This window comes from Pristiophorus japonicus, chromosome 9 (assembly GCF_044704955.1).
Source record: "Pristiophorus japonicus isolate sPriJap1 chromosome 9, sPriJap1.hap1, whole genome shotgun sequence".
Lineage (NCBI taxonomy): Eukaryota > Metazoa > Chordata > Chondrichthyes > Pristiophoridae > Pristiophorus > Pristiophorus japonicus.
The window spans coordinates 176248870-176272363 of NC_091985.1; positions in this window are offsets into that span (position 1 = coordinate 176248870).

Consider the following 23494-nt stretch of genomic DNA (forward strand, 5'->3'; position numbering starts at 1 on the left):
ATAGCAACATATTACTATTAAGAATTAATTGGTTTATTAGCAAAAGGTGTAACAATCACATGACACATTATCAGTTCATCCACCGGGCTCACAACCACCTGCCTCATCGTGGATCCCCCGAACCCAACTGGCTATTGAGCCTTGTGAACATCACGTGACTGGTTAAACCACTCACAATGCTCTACAACTATGTTAAACTAAACTTTAAATCAAATGCCCCCTTTTCTTCAGGACACTAGAACTCATAACTTTAGAAATTAACTTGGAAATTTGCCAATCAAATTAAAATTTGGTTGCCGGGGGTGATGATGCACTCCAATCCCTCCGGCGCCCACCTCACATGGAAGGCCGCGAGAGTACCAGTGGACACCGCGTGCTCCAGCTCCAGTGACACCCTGGCGCAAACGTAGCCACGGAAGAGAGGCAGGCAGTCAGGCTGAATGACCCCCTCGACTGCACTCAACAGCTCTACAACTATTTTTGTAAAAAACAATCAAGTGCCCCCTGATTAAAGGGGGCAGTCACACTCCAAAACTTTTTCAGGTGCCCCTGTTTTTTCCTGAGGGCACCAAAACACAAATTATTCAAGTGCCCCCTCGCTAAAAAGGGTGGGGGGGGGGGCGGGGATGGAACTAAAACTGACAAACTTAAACAAATTAAACTTTAGACATTAAAATCAAATTAAAATGTGGTTGCCGGGGGTGATGATGCACTCTGGTCCCTCCGGCACCCACCTCTCGTCAACAGCTCTACAAACCTGTGAGCATATTCGCAGGTGCATACATTATAGTGTCAACTCGCAGTTCACCAATTTGGATGGTTATAATGCCTTATGTAGGGCTATAGCACACTGGAGTATCAGAAGCAAGGAAGGGAGCAATGCAAGTTAGATCACGCACTTCGCTGTTTCTTTAATTTCAGCCAAGCTTCTGTGGAAAGGCACCAAGCTAAGGCCACATGGAATGGGAAGGAAGAGGTCCCATTGGGCTCCAAGTAGCAAAGTGAAAAACAACAATTTGCATTTATATAGTGCCTTTAACGTAGCAAAATGTCCTAAGATGCTTCATAGGAGCGTAATCAGACAAAAGAAATTGACAAGAGCCAAAGAAGGAGACATTGGACCAGGAGACCAAATGCTCGGTCAAAGAGAAGCAAAAAGGTTTGGGAAGAGAATTCCAGAGCTTAGGGCCATCCAGAGATGGCTGAAGGCACGGCCTGCCATGGTGGGCGAAGGAAGTGGGGCATGAAGAAAAGGCCAGAGTTGGAGGAAGGCAGAGTTCTCGGAGTGTTGTAAGCAACATTCTCGTTAAGCTGCGTGGCCCAGCAGCAGTCTAGAGGTCCCGCGCAGGCCGCTCACTGGCTTTTATATGGGAATAACCGCGCACGCGCAAACATTTGAATGGGTTGCTCAGTCCTTTAATGGGCCAGCACACCGGGAAAAATAATAAGAAAAAAAGAAAGTAAGACTTGGATTTATATAGCGCCTTTCATAACCACCAGCCGTCCCAATGACGTACTTTTTGGAGTGTAGTCACTGTTGTAATGTAGGAAATGCGGCAGCCAATTTGTGCACAGCAAGCCCACACAAACAGCAATGTGATCATGACCAGATAATCTGTTTTTGTTATGTTGATTGAGGTATAAATGTTGGCCAGGACACTGGGATAACTCCCCTGCTCTTCTTTGAAATAGTGCCATGGGATCTTTTACGTCCACCTGAGAGAGCAGACGGGGCCTCATTTCATCCGAGAATCTGGAGAACGGAACTGGTTTGAGGCCTGGGAGTGGGCCACTCACGTGCTCTTTTGGCTGGGAGATCTGTAGGGCCTGCCTGCTAACACCATTGGAACGGAACAGGATTCATACTATTACAAAAAAAATGATCATAAAACCACTTGAACTGATTGTTTTTTGTTCGTGGCCTAATGTCCTCAGAGTAATCATTACATATACGTGCATCGCTTCCAGGCATACAGACACTTCAATCTTTATCAGTAACCCACTTGATTGTAGGCTGTATAATGCACACTGCATGGGCTGTGTTTCAAAAAGGTTGCTACAGCAATAATATTGCCAAATAACTCCGACAATATAGCCTTCTTTCCGTTCAAATGCAGACTGTTCTAACAGGATTGAAGATCGCATCTGTTCACTGTTCTCTTTTAATCTTACTGCATCTTGCCAAGGAGTTCCTCTTTACATGCTATTAATCAAGCTAGTGGCAATATCTGATAAAATGATGAAGATTCCTTGAACGATGGCCATTTTCTATAATTGCAGGTTTACGCTCTAGGAAGACAGGAATAGGAGCAGGCTGTTCAGCTCCTCGAGAGAAGCTGAACAAGGAGATCACGGCTGTTGCTCTGTACCTCAGCTCCATTCACCCACCCGCCTTTGTTCCAGATCCCTTGATACCCTCACCCAACAAAAACCGACCAACCTCAGTCCTGAAAGTTTCAATTGACCCCACCATCTATAGCCTTTTGGCAGAGAGAGTTCCCAATTTCCATTACCATCTGTGTTGAATCTCGTCATCAATGTCTGCTCTTGTTGATAAGAGGGTGGGCAGAGGAAACGTTACAGGGACAGCCTCAAAGCCTCCCTGATAAAGTGCAACATCCTCACTGACACCTGGGAGTCCCTGGCCAAAGACTGCCCTAAATGGAGAAAGTGCATCTGGGAGGGCGCTGAGCTCCTCAAGTCTCATCGCCGAGAGCTTGCAGAAGTCAAGCGCAGGCAGCGGAAAGAGCATGTGGCAAACCAGTCCCACCCACCCCTTCCCTCAACGACTATCTGCTCCACCTGTGACAGGGACTGTGGTTCTCATATTGGACTGTTCAGCCGCCTAAGGACTCATTTTAAGAGTGGAAACAAGTCTTCCTCGATTCCGAGGGACTGCCTATGATGATGATGACCATCTGTGAGAAAAAGCGCTGCTTGGTTTCACTCCTGAATAGCCTAGCTCTAATTTTAAGATTGTGACCCCTTATTCTGAAGCCCCCCACCAGAGGAAAGGGTTTTGCTTTATCTACCCTATCAAATCCCTTTCTCATTTTAAACACTTCGATTAGATCACCCCGCAACCTTCGAAACTCAAGGGAATGAGAAGGAATGTGCAGAACTTGAATTTTCGGGAAGGAACAGTCAGATAATTTCACCAGTTCTTTCGTGGCGATGCACCCAGTTAAACGAGCACATCCTGCTAAATGACTTGACTCATTTCCAAATGCTACCCATTAAGTGTTTTTATTGTAACATGTTTTGAAAATTCTTGAGGTGAATTATTTTTGACAAAATTAGTAAAAAAAACACTTGAAAGAAAGAAAAGAAAGACTTGCATTTATATAGCGCCTTTCATGACCACCGGACGTTTCAAAGCACTTTACAGCCAATGAAGTACTTTTTTGGAGTGTGGTCACTGTTGTAATGTGCGAAAACGCGGGAAACAAACTCGAACAAACAGTGATATGATAATGACTAGGTAATGTGTTTTTGTTATTGTTATGTATGTAATAACTCGATAGACTGAATACTGTAAACCAACAGAGGTACAAACCTGGCTCTGCTTTATTCGGGCCCAAAGCGATTACATTACATGCTGGCTTGCCTTTTATACCTGGGCCGCACACACATGCGCAGAGCCCAATGACCTCCGACAGTGGCGCCACCTGGTGGCTAGTAACCCCAGCATACATACATGACAATATCCCCCTTTAAGATATTAGAAACAGTCTTTTTACAAATTGAAATGGTCCGGGGCTTTCTGCTCCCGAGTTGATCGTCTCAGTTCAACTCCAGCCTTGGGCGAACATTCTGAGTCTGTTATGACTGGGGGCTGGGTAGCCGATCTGATGGGAGTGGCAATGACCATGTCAGGGATTGAAAGTCCAGATTCATTGATGACAGCGGAGTCCTCTGATGACTGAGGGTAGGTTGGTTGGTCACTGATTGTGTCTTCCTCAGACTGTTCCAGTTCATCCGTGTGCCGCAACTTTATCTGTTCAATATGTTTCCTGCATGTTTGCCTATTCTTGAGCTTGACGATAAACACTCTGTTACCCTCCTTGGCCGTAACAGTACCGGTCATTCTCTTGGAACCTTGACCATTATTTATTACATACACAGGACAGTTAACAGAAATGTCACGTGACACAGCAGCGCGATCATGATACCAGTGCTGACTTTGACATCTGTATTCAACATGATCGTTCAAGTCAGAGTGAACAAGAGAGAGCTTGGTCTTGAGACCTCTCTTCATCAATAGTTCAGCAGGGGAGACCCCAGTAAGCGTGTGGGGTCTTGTCCTGTAACTAAGCAATATGCATGACAAGCAAGTCTGCAGTGAACCTTGAGTTACACGTTTCATACTGTGCTTGATGGTTTGGACAGCACGCTCTGCTTGACCATTAGATGCGGGTTTGAATGGTGCTGACCTCACATGTTTGATACCATTGAGTTTCATGAACTCTTGAAACTCCAGACTAGTGAAGCAAGGTCCGTTGTTGATTACAACGATGTCGGGCAGACCATGAGAGGCAAACATGACACGAAGGCTCTCACTGGTAGCTGTGGATGTACTGGATGACATGATCATACACTCTATCCACTTGAAATATGCATCCACCACAACTAAAAACATCTTTCCCAGGAAGGGACCTGCAAAGTCGATGTGGATCCTGGACTATGGTTTAGATGGCCACGACCACAGACTCAGCGGCGATTCCGCTGTTGCTTTACTTAGCTGCATGCAAGTGTTGCACTGATGCACACATGACTCCAGATCAGAGTCAATTCCAGGCCACCATACATGAGACTTGGCAATGGCTTTCATCATGACAATATCGGGATGAGTGCTATGTAGATCATGTACAAATTTCTCTCCCCCTTTCTTTGGCATAACAACACGATTACCCCACAGTAAACAATCTGACTGACTGGATAGTTCGTCTTTGCGACGGTTGTAAGGTTTGGTCTCATCACCCATTTGCTTGGGTATGGTAGACCAATCACCACTAAGGACACAATGTTTCACAACCGATAATATTGGGTCCTGGCTGGTCCAGGTCTTAATTTGTTGAGCCGTGACAGGGGTTCCTTCACTTTCAAAAGCATCCATAACTAACAGTAGGTCTGCAGATTGTGGCGTCTCCGTGGGCAACGGCAGACAGCTCAAAGCATCGGCACAATTTTCAGTGCCAGGTCTATGGCGAATGACATAATCATAGGCAGATAATGTCAGCGCCCACCTCTGGATGCGGGACAATGCATTGGTATTGATACCTTTATTTTCCGAAAACAATGAAATGAGTGGCTTGTGATCTGTTTCCAGTTCAAACTGAAGACCAAACAAGTACTGATGCATCTTTTTAACCCCATACACACAGGCCAATGCTTCTTTTTCTACCATGCTGTAGGCTCTTTCCGGCTTTGACAAACGTTTAGAAGCATACGCAACAGGTTGTAGTTTACCCGACTCATTAGGTTGTTAGAGAATGCAACCAACTCCATATGACGAAGCATCATCACAGGCCAATACTAGATGCTTACACAGATCATAATGTACCGGCAACTTGTTAGAACAAAGCAGATTAATAGCTTTCTCAAAAGCTCTATCTTGAGACGCACCCCAAACCTAGTTGTCGCCTTTTCTTAGCAGCATGTTCAGTGGCTCTAAAAAAGTGCTCAATCTACGTAGGAAATTCCCGAAGCAGTTGAGTAGACCAAGGAACGAACACAGCTCCATCATATTCTGAGGCTTGGGTGCATTTTTGATGGCCTTGGTTTTCGAGTCCGTCGGCCTGATACCGTCAGCAGCAATTTTCCTCCCCAGGAATTCGACTTCTGGTGCCATGAAGACGCACTTTGAACGTTTCAGTCTGAGTCCCACTTTGTCCAGACGATGTAGAACCTCTTCCAGGTTGTTCAGATGTTCGGCGGTGTCACGACCTGTGACCAGGATGTCATCTTGGAACACGATGGTTCTAGGAACAGACTACAGTAGACTCTCCATGTTCCTCTGAAATATGGCTGCAGCCGAGCGAATTCCGAAAGGACACCTGTTGTAGATAAACAGTTCTTTATAAGTGTTGATGACTTCTTGACTAGCTTCTGTGTCATGTAGGCCGACGTCAGATCCAGTATAGTGAACGACTTCCCCCCGGCTAGCGTTGCAAACAGGTCATCAGCCTTTGGTAACGGGTATTGATCCTGTTTCGAAACTCAGTTGATCGTAACCTTGTAGTCTCCACAAATCCTGACAGTGCCATCACTGTTCAACACAGGAACAATGGGGCTGGCCCATTCTTTAAATACGACCGGTGATCTGACCCCTTCACGCTGGAGTCTGTCCAGTTCGATTTCGACCTTCTCCCTCATCATGTACGGAACCCCCCGAGCTTTATGATGGACGGGTCTTGCATCCGAGTCCATGTGGATCTGTACCTTGGCTCCCGTGAAAATGCCGTGCCTGGTTCAAACAGTGAGGGGTATTTGCTCAGCACTTGAGCACATGGAGTATCATCTTCCGACGACAACGCTTTGATATTGTGGAAATGTATTTTTATCTAAGCTGATACCATACGGCATTTGTGTGCCCTTTGCAATATATATATATCAAAATGGAGTCCTGGCCCTTCCAGAACTTTCTGCATTTTAGCAGTCAGCTTGCATAAACAGCTAAACCTGGTTTGAGATGGCTGATGGCCATCAGACAGCTAGGAGACAAGTCATGCTGAGACAAGTACCCCTCCCCCCCCATGGCGCTTTCCTATTGTCTACACTACAGGAGTTCCATGTCACCCCACCCTTATCTTCTAGCCATTATCTCTTTCCGAGACCTCATCCATTTGATGCAAACAGATAAACTGACCAGGAAATTGGAACAATCCTGACACAATACAAGACAGGTGATAGCCCATTACCTATGACTCATGGAGTAATGGCCGGCTGGCCAACTGATAACCCTGACAAAAGGAAATATCTGGATACCATGTCAGGACCAGGATATAGTAATTAACTCTTTATCTGTATTCACTGACTGTGAGACAGAGCAATACACAGGGAGAGGCCATAACTTGGGTTTTACTGTATAAATATCTTGTTAAACTGAACCATTGCGGAGGTGTTCACTTAGCCCTTGACTGAGTGTAACCTGCCCCTTGCTAGCAAGTAAATTAAAGAAACTTCTACCGGAGCTGCAAGTGTCGGAGTCATTCTTTTCGGAGGTCGAGATTTCGACAATATCGTACCAATTCCATTTGATTTTTTCTAACCAATTCCTGCTGAACAGTGTTGGACCATTGCCTGGAACAATCCATAATGGTAAATCATGAACCATACCATCATACGACACCTTGACTACTGTACAGCTAATCACCGTTATGAGTTCTTTAGTGTGCATACACAACTTGGCATTGACTGGATTCAGCTTAGGCTTCACAGCCTTAGTATCCCACAGCTTGTCGAATGTCCTCTGGCTCATTATTGATTGACTTGTACCCGTGTCCAATTCCATCGGTACCGGCACACCGTTAAGTTTCACATTAATCATTATCGGTTGGCTCATTGTTAGGAATGAATACAGTCCATACACTTCCTCCTCTGGTATGTCGGATTGCACATCCGGATCCGCACTATACTGGTCATCATCCTCCATGTGGTGTGTCGCAGCACGCTTGCTCAGTTACAGACACACGCACTGGTGATGCCCCCGTCTCAAACAGTCTTTACAAATGTACTGTTTAAACCAAACTGATGAGGCCGATGATTGCCTCCACAACGCCAACACGGTGAAATTGGATTAATTCCTGTTGGCGGACTTTGAGCAGCCACAGGTTTTGCATACACAGTCGAGTAGGCCCTGCCATATGCAGCTATGCCAAACGACAATACAATCTTGTTTACAGTACTTGCCGAGTTCCGATTTTTCAATGATATCTGCTTTTACATTTTTGTCCGTCGTCATGCATGCCTGGGCAATCGTGATGGCCTTGCTCAAATCCAGCATTTACCGCCGCCAGTAGCTTACGCAGGATCACCTCGTGGTTAATGCCGATTATAAAGAAGTCCCGCAGCATGTCTCCCAACGTGTTTTTGAACTTACACGGTCCAGCTAGATGTCTTAGGTCAGCAACGAATTTCGACACATCCTGGCCCTCAGAACGAAGAATCGATATCGTGAGATGATGATGCCTTCTTCTGGTTTGAGATTGGTCACATACCAGAGCACACAATTCCTCATAGTCCTTGTCCGTTGGACTTGCAGGCGAGAGAAAATTCTTTGAGTCCATAGATTTTCGGACCGCAAACCGTGAAGAAGACCGCCTTGTGCCTAACTGCGGCAGTGGGTTCCTCCATTTTGTTTGCCTTGAAGTACTGGTCCAGGTGAGCTACAAAATGCCCAGTCCTTTCCCTCCATGAATCTCTCCAGAATTCCAATTGTGCTCATTTTTGCATGCGAAGGTTCTTAGGTTACCTCGTCGCCAAATATTATGTATGTAATAACTTGATGGACTGAATACTGTAAACGAACACAGGTACAAACCTGGCTCTGCTTTAGTGATTACATTACATGATGGCTTGCCTTTTATACCTGGGTCGCACACACAGCCCAATGATCTCCTACAGTGGCGCCACCTGGTGGCTAGTAACCCCAAGCCTACATACATGACAGTTATGTTGATTGAAGGATAAATATTGGCCAAGTCACCGGGGATAACTCCTCCACTCTTCTTCAAAATAGTGCCATGGGATCTTTTATGTCCACCTGAGAGCAGACGGGGCCTCGGTTTAACGTCGCATCTGAAAGACGGCACCTCTGACAGTGCAGCACTCCCTCAGCACTGCACTGGAGTATCAGCCTAGATTTATGTGCTCAAATCCCTGGAGTGGGACCTGAACCCACAACCTTCTGACTCAGAGGCGAGAGTGCTACTCACTTGAGGACAAGACTGCACTAGTGTCGGTGTAACCATTTTTAAACTGGGTTTAAAACAGGCTGAGAGGGCCAAATGGCCTACTCCTGCTCCTAATTCTTATGTTCTTAAGCATTGCCTGTTGCTGAGGATGGAAAATGGAAGGCAGTTTCTGTCCATTCTCGTAACCCAGGCTGCAATATATTATAGCACTGCCTCCAGAAATAGCCCTGATGATGGTTGTGATATCTTTAGATACCATCATCATCATCATAGGCAGTCCCTCAGAATCGAGGAAGACTTGCTTCCACTCTAAAAACGAGTCCATTGGTGGCTGTACAGTCCAATATGAGAGCCACTGACCTGTCACAGGTGAGGCAGATACTCATTGAAGGAAAGGGTGGACGGGGAGCCTGGTTTGCCGCATGCTCCTTCTGTTGCCTGCACTTGATTTCTGCATGCTGTCGGCGACGAGACTCGAGGTGCTCAGCACCCTCCCGGATGCACTTCCTCCACTTAGGGCAGTCTTTGGCCATTGACTCCCAGGTGTCGGTGGGTATGTTACACTTTATCAGGGAGGCTTTGAGAGTGTCCTTGGAACGTTTCCTTTGCCCACCTTTGGCTCGTTTGCCGTGAAGGAGTCTCGTGTCTGGCATAAGAACAATGTGTCCTGCCCAGCAGAGCTGATCAAGTGTGGTCAGTGCTTCAATGCTGGGGATGTTGGCCTGGCTGAAGACGCTAACGTTGGTGCGTCTGTCCTCCCAGGGCATTTTCAGGATCTTGCGGAGACATCGTTGGTGGTATTTCTCCAGCGACTTGAGGTGTCTACTGTACATGCTCCATGTCTCTGGGCTATACCGGAGGACGGGTATTACTATAACCCTGTAGACCATGAGCTTGGTGGCAGACACTGTTACACAAGCAATCCACTAGGTGGCGTTCTATTACAAAGGTGGCATTACTGCACGGTGTGGGAATTAAAGTGCTGATCGTGTCTCTTTTGGCCTTTTTGCCGTCACCACAGACGCAGTGCCAGTAGCGGCAAATGTAACTGGTTGTAACTGGCAGGGTGAATGTTCTCCCTTTGCCAACTTGTATGGAAGCTTTCCCTGTTTATTGTCCAGCTTATTTGCATGCAATGACTATTTGTTGACTCATTTTGACTTGGCATCGGAAATGTTCTGATGGTGAGCGTTTCTATGAGGCGTAGGATCAGTAGTGACTAATTCAGCAAAGCAAAAGGCAGCATGATGTTATCACCATCTGAAGCCTTCAACTGATGTCTGTTGGCATTTCATGAATGCTTAGAACTCACACGCAGGAATGCACACTTTTTTGATAACTTAGACCCATTAAGGAGTTATCCCAGGATATGAGCTGAGGTTATTATAACGACATAGCTGTCGGAGATAAAAACTGTACCTGTCCCAACGCATAGCAAAATCTTAGACGTATACATATTAAGAACAAAATACTTGGGCAGCAGCAAGTTATTTTCAAGTTCCCATCTTCAAAGCTAATTTGTAAATGCAGAATCACCTTGCGAAAGGTGTCATGTATGTAACCTCTATGTAACACCACTGCAATACAGTATATACCTAAGCAATGCACACCTTGACCACAGGGGGTGAACTTGTGGGAGACACTCCTTACCTGGTCATCCAGGTATATAAAGGGAGGTCCCATGCAGGGTCATCACTTCTTGGTCCTGTGAATAAAGATTCAGGTCATAGAGTGACCTTGTCCATAGAATGTGCCTCGTGTGGGTTTTGTGCCATTGAGAAAGGACTTTACATTGGCGACGAGAAACGGGAATCAACGACCCACGAGAATGGCCACCGGTAGCACAGAGAAACGGTACTGTATTGGTGAGGATTGGGACGATTTCATTGAGAGGCTCCAGCAAAGCTTTGTCACGAAAGAATGGCTGGGAGATGCAGCGGCCGACAAGCGAAGGGCCCATCTGCTGACCAGCTGCAGATCTAAGACTTACGCGCTCATGAAGGACTTACTAGTACCCGAAAAGCCGGTGGACAAAACCTTTGAAGAGCTCAGCAAACTAATCGGTGAGCACCTCAAACCAGCGAGCAGCATACACATGGCCCGACACAGATTCTATAACCACCGACATCGTGAAGGACAGAGCATACCTGACTTCGTTGCGGACCTCCGGCGCTTGGCCAGCCTCTGTAAGTTCACAGACGCCTGCAGGGGGGAGATGTTAAGGGATTTCTTTATTGAGGGCATCGGTCATGCGGGGATTTTCTGAAAGTTAATTGAGATCAAGGACTTGACTTTGGAAGCGGTGGCGTTGATGGCTCAGACTTTCATGGCGGGGGAGGAGGAAACCAAAATAATATACGCGCGCAATTCTACCTCCAATGCGACGGGGGATCAGGGAGTCAATATCATAAACGCGACTCAGAGCCCCACAGGCAGGCAAGGGCAGTTCGACACACCCCAGGCAGCAATAGACCCCAGAGTAGGTTTTCAAAATAGACAATGGCAGGCTGGACGGATATTTACGCCATCACAGCGGACAATGCGGTCTGGGATGGGGTCACTGACACCCACTAACAGGGTATTCAAGGGCAGTCAAAGGGACAATCAGCGAGGAATGCCGGGTCATAGCTCCTTTGTTCACAACATGCTGGAGGTGTGGGGGCAAACACTCTGCCAGGACTTGCAGGTTTCAACATTTTGTCTGCAGGATTTGCAACCTCAGTGGCCATTTAGCTCGAATGTGCAGGAAGCCTATAACCAGGCTAATTTACGAGGCGGATGGACCAGAAGAGGGGTCTGTGATGCAGGATGACTCTTGGGGCATATCAATGGACGCTGAAGTTCAGTGGGCTCATGTGGCAAACATTCACAACTCATATACCAAAACGCCACCAATGACAATGAAGGTTTTATTAAACGGCATCCCTGTACGCATGGAGCTGGACACGGGGGCCAGCCAGTCACTCATGAGCGTTCAACAATTCGAAAAGCTATGGCCACTCAAAGCCAGTAGACCCAAACTAGAACGCATTGAGACACAGCTACGGACGTATACCAAAGAAATCATTCCAGTGCTAGGCAGTGCAATGTTGGCGGTCACACACAATGGATCAGTGAACCGGCTGCCGCTCTGGATTGTCCCGGGCAATGGTCCCGCACTGTTGGGAAGGAGCTGGTTAGCTGAGATGAACTGGAAATGGGGGGATGTGCACGCAATGTCACCTGTGGAGCGAAGTTCGTGCTCACAAATCCTACAACATTTCAACCTATTCCAACCTGGCGTCAGGACATTCAAAGGTACCAAAGTAATGATACGCATCACCCCCGATGCCAGACCAGTGCACCACAAAGCCAGAGTGGTGCCGTATGTGATGCGGGAGAAAATTGAGAGCGAATTGGACCGTTTGCTGAGAGAGGGCATCATCTCGTCCGTTGAATTCAGCGACTGGGCGAGCCCCATCGTTCCCGTCCTAAAAGTGGATGGTTCTGTCAGGATCTGTGGCGACTACAAGGCCACTATCAATCGGGTGTCCCTACAAGGCCAATACCCGTTCCCGAGAGCAGAGGATCTTTTCACCACGCTGGCAGGTGGCAAGCTGTTTACCAAGTTGGATCTCACTTCAGCCTACATGACCCAAGAACTGGCCGATGAATCTAAACTACTGACCACCATCACCACGCACAAGGGACTGTTTGTTTACAACAGGTGCCCATTTGGCATTCGATCAGCAGCCGCGATTTTTCAAAGAAACATGGAATGCCTGCTTAAATCCATTCCTGGAACAATCGTATTTCAGGACGACATCCTCATCATGGGCCGAGACACCGAGGAACACCTTCCACAACCTGGAGGAGATGCTACGCCGACTGGACCAGGTAGGCCTGTGACTCAAGAAGTCTAAATTTGTGTTTTTGGCTCCTGAGGTTGAGTTCTTGGGCAGGAGGGTTGCTGCAGATGGGATTCGGCCTACCGATGCCAAAACTGAGGCGATTCTACGAGTTGCGTTCATTTCTGGGACTCTTGAATTATTTCGGGAACTTTCTGCCGAACTTGAGCACATTGTTGGAGCCGCTTCACGTGCTCCTGCGTAAGGGTTGTGATTGGTTTTGGGGGGACTGTCAAGAACGGGCTTTCAATCGGGCGCGGAACCTACTTTGTTCAAATAAGTTATTGACCCTGTACGACCCCTGTAAGAAATTGGTTCTGACATGTAATGCATCATCCTATGGGGTTGGGTGCTTGTTGCAGCAGAGTAATGCTGAGGGCCAACTACAACCTGTGGCTTATGCTTCCAGGTTGCTCTCTCAAGCAGAACATGGATATGGGATGGTTAAGAAGGAAGCACTCACGTGTGTCTATGGTGTAAAAAAAATGCACCAGTACCTTTTTGGCAGGTGGTTCGAATTAGAAACGGACCACAAGCCGTTAACATCCCTGTTGTCAGACAGCAAGGCTGTCAATGCCAATGCATCAGCCCGCATACAGCAATGGGCTCTCACGCTGGCTGCTTATGACTATTCCATCCGGCACTGGCCTGGCACCGAAAATTGCGCTGACACGCTCAGCAGGCTTCCACTGGCCACCACCGAGGGGGCAGCAGAACAAAGCACTGAGATGGTCATGGCTGTTGATGCCTTTGTCAGCGCAGGCTCCCCCATCACAGCCCGCCAGATCAAAATCTGAACAAACAGAGATCCCCTCCTATCTCTGATTAAGAAATGTGTTCTGACTGGATTGGGCGCATGCCCTGAGGAGGTCAGACCATTTCACAGACGGATGGATGAGCTCTCCATCCAAGCCGACTGCCTACTATGGGGCAGCCGGGTAGTCATGCCCCAGAGGGGCAGGGAGGCATTCATCAGGGAACTCCACAGTGAGCATCCAGGCATCGTTCTGATGAAGGCCATTGCCCGGTCACATGTTTGGGGGCCAGGAATTGATTCAGACCTGGAACACTGTGTTCGCAGGTTCACGACGTGTGTCCAGCTGGGTAATGCCCCCAGGGAGGCCCTGCTCAGCCCGTGGCCATGGCCCACCAGGCCTTGGTCACGTATTCATGTAGCCTACCCGGGCCCGTTCATAGGAAAAATGTTTCTGATTGTGGTAGATGCGTGCTCGAAATGGATCAAGTGCATCATTTTGAATTCGTGCACGACATCCACCACTGTGGAGAGTCTACGTGTGGTCTTTGCAACCCACGGCTTACCGGACATCCTTGTTAGTGATAATGGCCCATATTCCACGAGCTACGATGTCCGGGAGTTCATGCCGGGTAATGGCATCATCCATGTCAGGACAGCACCTTTCAAGCCGGCCTCCAATGGCCAGGTGGAACGTGCGGTCCAAATCATTAAACATGGCATGCTCAGGATTCAAGGACCCTTCCTTCAATGCCACCTATCGCGCCTCCTGCTGGCCTATAGGTCCCGACCGCACTCGCTCACAGGGGTCCCGCCCGCTGAGCTACTTATGAAACAAACACTCAAAACTCGGTTGTCCCTCATTCACCCAGTCCTGACTGACATAGTTGAGGGCAAGTGCCAGTCCCAAAACGAGTACCATGACCGAAATTCAAGGGGGGGATGTATAGAAATAAATGACCCCGTATTTGTCCTCAATCACGCCATGGAGCCCAAATGGCTTTAGGGTACTGTAATAGACAAAGAGGGGAACAGGATAATCATGGTTAAATTTACAATGGGCAGATATACCATAAGCACCTGGACCAAATTAATAAAAGGTTCAGCACAGACACTGAGGAACCCGAGAAAGATCATGAAATGGTGCTCACGCCACCGCCAGTGAATGAGCAACAAGAACATTCAGCAGCATGCACAGTCCCGGCGGTCAGCCCGGACAGGCCGGAATCACCACAGGTGACAGACACTCACGCCAAGGCTCAACAACCAGAGCCCCAACTGCGGCGTTCCACGAGGGAGCATAGACCACCTGAAAGACTTAACCTATGATCCCAATAAGACTTTGGGGGGAGGTGATGTCATGTATGTAACCTCTATGTAACACCACTGCAATACTGTATATACTTAAGCAATGCACACCTTGATCACAGGGGGTGATCTTGTGGGAGACACTCCTTACCTGGTCATCCAGGTATATAAAGGGAGGTACCATGCAGGGTCAGCACTTCTTGGTCCTGTGAATAAAGGTTCAGGTCACAGAGTGACCTTGTCCATAGAATGTGCCTCGTGTGGGTTTTGTGCCATTGAGTAAGGACTTTACAAAAGGCACTTGAAATAAAGCAAAGAAAATAATTTTGCAGAAAAAAAGCAAGTTTTATAAAAATATTCGATGGAAACATTTATGGTCAGCGTCCAAATTTAGACGTTTGTTGATAAACACTTTTATATGATGGACTGTGTTATTGTACCCATGAGATAACCCTCATTAAAATACAATTTTCAAGGCACTGTATATTTTCCATATATGGTCATGCTACGGATTCAAAGTCTGAAAGCTGTTCCTAAACAACGGCACAAGTTGCAGAAAGTCATACACGAAAGGAATTTTGCCTTGATAGTCCCACAAACACCAATCACTGCGCTGAAGATCAAGACCTAAACCAACTTTGCACATCAGTGATCTGGATATAAGTCTGACTGTGCTAGGACGAGGGAACATAGCAATAAGGTTAAAGGCGAGAAACACAGGTCAGAGTGCAAGAGAAAGTTTTTCCACAGAGGGTGGTGAGGCTGTGGAATACATTGCCAGAGTTAATGATTGAAGCAGAGAACATGTCAATATTCAAGAATCGCCGAGATAGGAGATTGAAGGAAAGAGAGATGAAGGGATACTTGTGTGGGAATAAAGAACATGAACTGGTTGGCCCAAACGGCTTGTTTCTGTGCTGTAACTTTATGTATAATCAATGAAAACAATATTATCAACGGCGACAAAAATGAAAGATGTAAATCAAGGCTCTGTGACTCGGTGACATTATATTGAAATTGTCATTAATTATGTATCCAGTATGTTAAAGTCTCGTGTATGGCAAATTTCCTGCCCATGTCCCGCTTACTTTCCTGTAACAGTTTCTGTCACACTTAAACGTTGGAGTTTTAAACCTTATTTCTTATACTTATCTCCGGCTAACATAAGTAGTAATACAAAAGCAAAATACTGCGGATGCTGGAATCTGAAATAAAAACAGAAAATGCTGGAAATCTCAGCAGGTCAGGCAGCGTCTGTGGAGAGGAACAGAGTTAACGTTTCGGGTCAATGACCCTTCGTCAGAACTGGAGAGTGTTGGGGAAGAACAGGTTGTTAACCAGCACTGAAAGGGGGAGGGGAAATAAGAACAAAAGGGGAAGGTCTTGTTCAGTGCTTGTTAACAATCTATTCTTTCTCAACACTCTCCAGTTCTGATGAAGGGTCATCGACCTGAAACGTTAACTCTGCTTCTCTCCACAAATACTGCCTGACCCGCTGAGTTTTCCAGCATTTTCTGTTTTTATATAAGTAGTAAGACTTCTGTTTCAAGGTATTAATTTATAACATAAGGAAGGTTATTTTGTCCAAAGGTTGAAAACAGACCTGAAATGGGTGCAGTGCTAATAAGTCACGCCTGTTTGAAAGTATGAGTTGGACACGCCATTTTTGGGCTAATTGATGATTATCATGATTTAATCGTGCCTGCAGGTGCTGAGACAGATAACTGCAGGTTTAGCACTCAAGCGCTGATTAGACACAATATATTCTCAGAGCTGTATATGTACCCGCACTTAACCGCTTCCACCGAAAGTATGGCGTGGACTGGCTGGGAGAGAAGCCAAAGTGGAAGGATCGCTCAGGGACCGCGCACAGGTTCTCGGACGTGGCACTGGAGGTCCTGGTGGAGGAGGTCCAGAGGAGGAGGGAGGTCCTGTACCCACAGCGGGGGAGGACGTCATCTCCCCCTCCTGTTCCTCTCTCCGACAGCAGTTGCTGCTGCTCTGCCTGGCCTCACGTCCTCCTCCTATTCCACGTCAAGACCATTGGGGGCCTCTATCAAGATGTCCATGGCCAAGCGCTCCCTTTATCCTGGTGACTCCTATCAGGTGGACTAGCACAGCACTTACTCTTTTTAGGTGAAGTTCTCAGAGAATTTCCAGAATAAATGTTGATAGAGTTTTGGTGAAGTCTTGACCAAGTGTGCCAGAAAGTCTCCTGATGTGTTTCAAAAGTCCTCTTCCAACTCCCAGCTATAAGTGAACAGTAAAAGGTGACATACCTTTAAGGAGCACTCAAAATCCTCAGCAACAACTTACTTACTCCCAGTCAGCTGGTCGCTGTTGTAAGAGGGCGTTAGGTCAAGTGCTAGCCACCAAAATGCCGTGCATCCTCCTTAATAGCGCCAGCAATTTAAGTGGCAATCAGCCCCTTTATAGCGCTGGCTTCAACTCCTTTACCAAGATGGCATCTTGTGCTAACGTGGGCTAAACCAGCATTTAAGACCCCATATTGGCCACCTCAGTGGCTCTTTAGCACCTAAAGCATCCAGGTAAAATTGGCCCCGAGGTCTTTAATTAGAAATCTACCCATTTTGTCCATAAGTGACACTGTGGTAAATCAACTGTGGTTAGTACATGTTGTGTCCAGCAAACCTTAGGCAGATATAATGTACATATACACAAATTTATGAAACTCAATTCATTCAAACGCTGTATTCATAAGATAGCACCAATTCATGATTAAATAGGTATGAAGCATCCCAATCAACATGTAGCAATCAGGACTGGAAATTAAAAACCAGCCATTTAAAAAAATATTCTAAGCATTGGCTGTGTTCCTAGATATGGGAAAGGCATTTGACAAAGTCTGGTGCAATGATCTGTGGTGCGCCATCTTAGAACATAAGAATTAGGAGCAGGAGTAGGCCATATGGCCCCTCGAGCCTGCTCCGCTATTCAATGAGGTCATGGCTGATCTTTAACCTCAGCTCCACTTTCCCACCAGATCTCCATAACCCTTGATTCCCCTAGAGTCCAAAAATCTATTTATCTCAGCCTTGAGTATACTCAATTCAGCATCGACAATCCTTTGGGGTAGAGAATTCCAAAGATTCACAACCCTCTGAGTGAAGAAATTCCTCCTCATCTCAGTCTTAAATGGCCGACCCCTTAACCTGAGGCTAGGCTTTCCAGCCAGGGGAAACAAGTTCTCAGCATCTACCCTGTCAATCCCCCTCAGGGCACATGAACATGGGAACAGGAGTAGGACATTCAGCTCCTCGAGCCTGTTCCGACATTCAATGAGATCATGGCTGATCTGTGACCTAACTCCAAATATCTGCCTCTGTCCCATATCCCTTAATACTTTTGGTTAACAAAAGTCTACTAAGCTCAGATTTACAATTAACAAATTTCTAGCACCAATTGTTGTTTGCGGAAGAGAGTTCCAAGCTTCTACCACCCTTTGTGTGTAGAAGTGTTTCCTAATTTCACTCCTGAAAGATCTGGCTCTGATTTTTAGACTATGCCCCCGAGTCCTAGACTCCCCTACCAGCAGAAATACGTCTAAATTCCAGGAAATACAACCTTAGTTTGTGTAATCTCTCCTTGTAATTTAACCCCGGGTATCATTCTGGTAAACCTATGCTACACTCCCTTCCTATATATCCTTCCTATGGTGTGGTGCCCAGAACTGCTCACAGTGCTCCAGGTGTGGTCTAACCAGATATTGTACAGCTGCAGCATAACCTCTACCCCCTTGTATTCTAGTCCTCTAGATATAAAGGCCAGTATCCCATTAACCTTTTTGATGATTTCCTGTACCTGTCCATGACATTTTAATGATCGATGTACCTGGACCCCAAGTCTCTTTGGACCTCCACTGTTTCTAGCCTTTCACCATTTAGAAAGTACCCTGTTCTAGCCTCTTTAGGTCCAAAGGAGATGACCTGACATTTGCCTACATTGAAATCCATTTGCCACAGTTTTGTCCATTCAATTAATTTATCAATATATCTTTGTAATTTTATGCTTTCATCTACACTGCCGCCTATCTTTGTGTCATCTGCAAATTTAGTATGTGGATTTCTATCCCATCATCTAAGTCGTTAATAAATACTATGAGGTTGAGGGCCCAACACATTCCTGTGGGACACCACTAGTCACATCTTGCCAATTCGAGCTTTTTAAAATGTATTCATTCCTGGGATGTGTGCGTTGCTGGCAAGATCAGCATTTATTGCCTATCCCCAACTGCACTTGGGAAAGTGATGGTCAGCCACCTTCTTGAGCGGCTTTGTTGTAGCGGTTTGGTACAACTGAGCACCTCGCTGGGCCATTTCAGAGGGGCAGTTAAAAGTCAACCACGTTGCTGTGGGTCTGGAGTCACATGTAGGCCAGACGGGGTAAGGACGGCAGATTTCCTTCCTTAGTGAACCAGATGGGTTTTTACGACTATCCGGAAGTTTCATGGCCACCATTACTGATATTAGGGGGTTGAAATATGGTCCCGCTGTTTCTGAGGCGGTGTTGCTGTCTGAATGGAGATTTTACCGCCAGGCGGCAGTTGCCACCAGCAACCGTGAAATTCAGTTTTGCCGCCTGAAGAGAGAATTGCAGCGTTAAATTAGGCGTTGCACGGTACTCTGGAGGTGGTAAGTGGGGTGGCAATCATCATTTATAACTGCGCCACAGACACAGTACCGTCACCAGGATTGAATTGAGGCGGTGATTGGGTGCGGCACCGCCTCGTGCATATCTCCGCTCGCTACGCAGTCACTCACAGGGTGAAGATGGCAGATGCAGCCGCAGCTCGCCAGTGCGCTTCTCGCTTCTCGGACCCCGCACTCGGTGCACTGCTTGATGCCCCGGAGTGGCGGCGGGATTTACGGAGGACGGAGACTGGAAGGAGGCCACAGCCACAGACATTTCGCAGGCTCTGGCAGGAAGTCGCTGAGATTGTGTCAGCGAGTGACACGGTGCCCAGGGCAGCGACAGCAAGAAGTGGAACGACATGACTTGGTTGCAGAAGGTGAATATCTTTAATGTTAACCTGAGCATGCTATGTATGCTCTGAGCTCAATGTGCAGCCTCTCCTCAATGTGAATGTGTCTGGCCCCATGCTCTACGTGGGTGAGGCCAGTTGCAAGGTTCGTATTTGCCGCCTCACCCAATCCAAGGGCCTGTGTTAACCTTCCTACTCTATTGTTGACAACCACCCATCATCTTGTTACCTCCGCAGTCTTCATATGCGCCTGGAAGACACTATCCTCACAGTAACTGTTAGGTCCTCGCCCCCTCATTCAAGCATTGTCACGCCAAGTACTTGCAGCTAATGGAAGTTACATCGACCTTTAAAGACTCCCTATAGAAGAATTTCTATAGGCTAGACTTTCCACTTCACATCGCCCATTTTTGGCCCATATATGGCCCAAAACGGACCACAATCACCCATTTTGAGCAAAAAGTGGAAATTAGGCCCAAAATATCACCCGAAAAACAGGTGCCTAAGTTTCCACTTTGATCGCCGAGATGATCGCCAAAATTATAGCCCACAGAAGGTCCATCCCAAGTTTCAGCATCTAGCATGCACTTTGCTGGGCCGATGCAAGACCCAAAAGAGTGGAGAAATAGTTGCTTTTTCTGGGCCTAAGAGAAGGAAAATGGGTACGGACACCATTTTGACTTCAGAGGAAGGGTGGAGCATTAATTGTGAGTTATTTAGAGAGTTGGTTGTACTCAGAATATTGGGACAGTGAATATAAATAGGTATTATTATGTTATTTTTGGTAAATATTGAATTTATTATATAGTTTTTATATAGTGAAGTTGTTACTAAAGTACTTGTATCTTAAAAGAATAAACACATATGGATTAACAACTGTATAGTTGATAACTAATCTAACTAAGAGAGAAGACACACACAATTTATTGAATCAAAGATAATTTTTTTATTAACAAATATGAGAAAAATATTTGATAAACTATCCCTCCAACCCCCTCCCCCCACCCTCCCGTACCAACCCACCCTTCTCTCAAATGTACAAAGTCTTAACAATTCACAATGAACAATTAACAAATAACAACTAACAAAACAAGAACAATTGAACAAGTGAACAAGTAAAAAGTGAACAAATAATCTTTGTGAAAAAACTCCCCCCTCCCTTCCTGTGGCCACATTTCCCTCCAGGTCCAGTCCCATCCAGTGTTCTTACCCCACCCGCCTGTTTTGGTCTACGCAGACCGACACCAAGCCGTCGTGCAGAGTGGGACAGCAAGACTTCCTGCCATGGTGGAGATGACGGAGCGGAAGCTCCACTTCCGAGTCAGGAGGAACTGGGTCCTCTGTACTCGCTTGCGTGCTCGGGGTCTCGCTGCGAGCAGACACGACACCTTGGGGTACAGCACCGTGTCCAGCCAGCAATGCATGCCGTAGGGCATTGGTTGCGGCTGTCTGCTGCCGAATGGCCTGCAACATCTCTCTTGCAGTCTGTGCTTGCTCGGAAGACCAGTTGGAGAAGTTCGTGCAGAACTCACTCCAGGATGCTGGAAACTGGCTCCAGTTTGCGGAGAACTGGCTTCAGTTGGCAGAGAATCTCGCGAAACCATAGATAAGGTCACGACCAATCGCGACCGTTTCCCTGCATAGGGATATTAAGCTCTCTGTCTGGCCCTCCACGGTAGGCAATTGCTCACCAAGCTGACCGGACCTCTGTGTGGTCGGCGTTTGCAAAATTACGCGCCTTGGCGTCGCCATCTGCACATCGCTTGGTCCCGGTGCCTCTGCCATCTCAATCGAGATGGCCACAGGTTGTCCCCCACCCCCCCACAAAAACAATCTCATCCTCCTCCTCCTGCTCCTCCTTCTCCTCCTCTTGCTCCGCCTCAAATTGATTGACGGAGTGCGTGATAACGTCCTCCTCCTCCTCCGTCTCTTCCTCCTGCAAGCTGTTGGAAGGGTTGATATTTGCGGATGTCTCCGCTACTTCACAATGCTCAACAGACACTTGACCTTAGAAAGATGAATGACATTTCTAAAAACTCATAACAATACATGTCAATACATATCAATATATATCAATATTTCAATATCAATATTTCAATAACCCAAAACATTGCAATACTTTTCAAAACCCCATATGCACAAGGATTCACCAGGGTTAACATGGCCTCATTCGTAGATCAAGACTACATCGAAATTATTGAATTATAATTGCACGACATTACATGCATAACTACGATATTTTTGTATGTATTTAGTAATGTTTGGCACATTGCACAGTTCCCATTACTCACGAGACTGAAGGGTGGGCTTGGCCACGCCACAGGTCATGACCGAACGGCTTTCAGGCCCCACCAAGACCACCGCAAGCTCCTCGTATTGAGTAAGAATGTGTACCATTGCAGAGCCGCTACCTGTCCTCCTTTGCTCCGCGCGGTTGATAATTATCTTCTTCTATAAATTGTAATTTATCATTGCACAGCATGAGCTAATGGACTTGACAATAAACATTCAGGACTGACAGATTTAAATGTTCAATTATTTCATAACATTGTAGTGCATATGAATAATTTTTAATACTATAAGATTCAACTTCGTGTTAGGGAGAATAAATGTATTTTTAATTTAATTATTTTATATTATAAATAAATGACATTGAGGATTTTATTTACAATTTATAAACATCAAGTAAATAATACATAATAATAATAATGTATAAACATCAAGTAAATAATACACATGTATGATTTTAAATATGACTTTTAAATACGTTTTAAATATAGAATATATAATGCAACTTACTCTGGCAGCTGCCAGCAGGCTGTTCCATCTCTTGCGGCACTGGTCAGCAGTCCGCACCTCATTAGATACCGATGTCACAACATCGGCAATCTCCAACCAAAATCTACAATATGCACGGGGTGGAGGTTTCCCACGCCCACCCCGTGTCAAGTCCTCCCACCTCGTTGTGACCACATTAACAAGGGCCTCGTTGGCCTCCTCATTAAATTCTTTGGCTCTTCTCCTTTCCATCTCCCTTTCTTATTGCACTTTCATTTGCATCGACATTGCTACAAAATATTTTTTCAGATAAGAGATAATAGATGCTAGATAATAGCTCCTATACTAGCTAATAGATCAATCAAATTTGATAGATTTGTCAAATATAATGGTTTCATCGAATTTTCCTCACAGCAAACTACCAAGTCCTCTCTCCTTCTCTCTCTCCCACTCGCTCTGACCTTCCCTGTGCTTCTGAGCATGTGCGATGACCCATGAACTCTCCAAACGCGGCAAAAAAAAATCAACCCCTCCCAAAAAATCCCACACATGCGCACAATAGCGTTGCTAGGGAAGGTTTTTTTCTATGACTTCCGTTTAATTTCTGGTTTTTTTGGGCGATCGTGAGATCGGCGAAAAATCAGATCACCCATTTGACATCGCCGGGGTAAGGCCGAGTGGAAAATCGGGGGAAAAAAATTAGCCTTGTGCCGGCAATCAGCATGGGAGAGACGTCCCACAGCGCTGGAACAAGGCCCATTTTTTGGGGCCTTAGCCACCTAGTGGAATGTCTAGCCCCATGTTTCTAGGTTTCTATGTTTCTTTCATACACTAACATGTTCTGAACTAT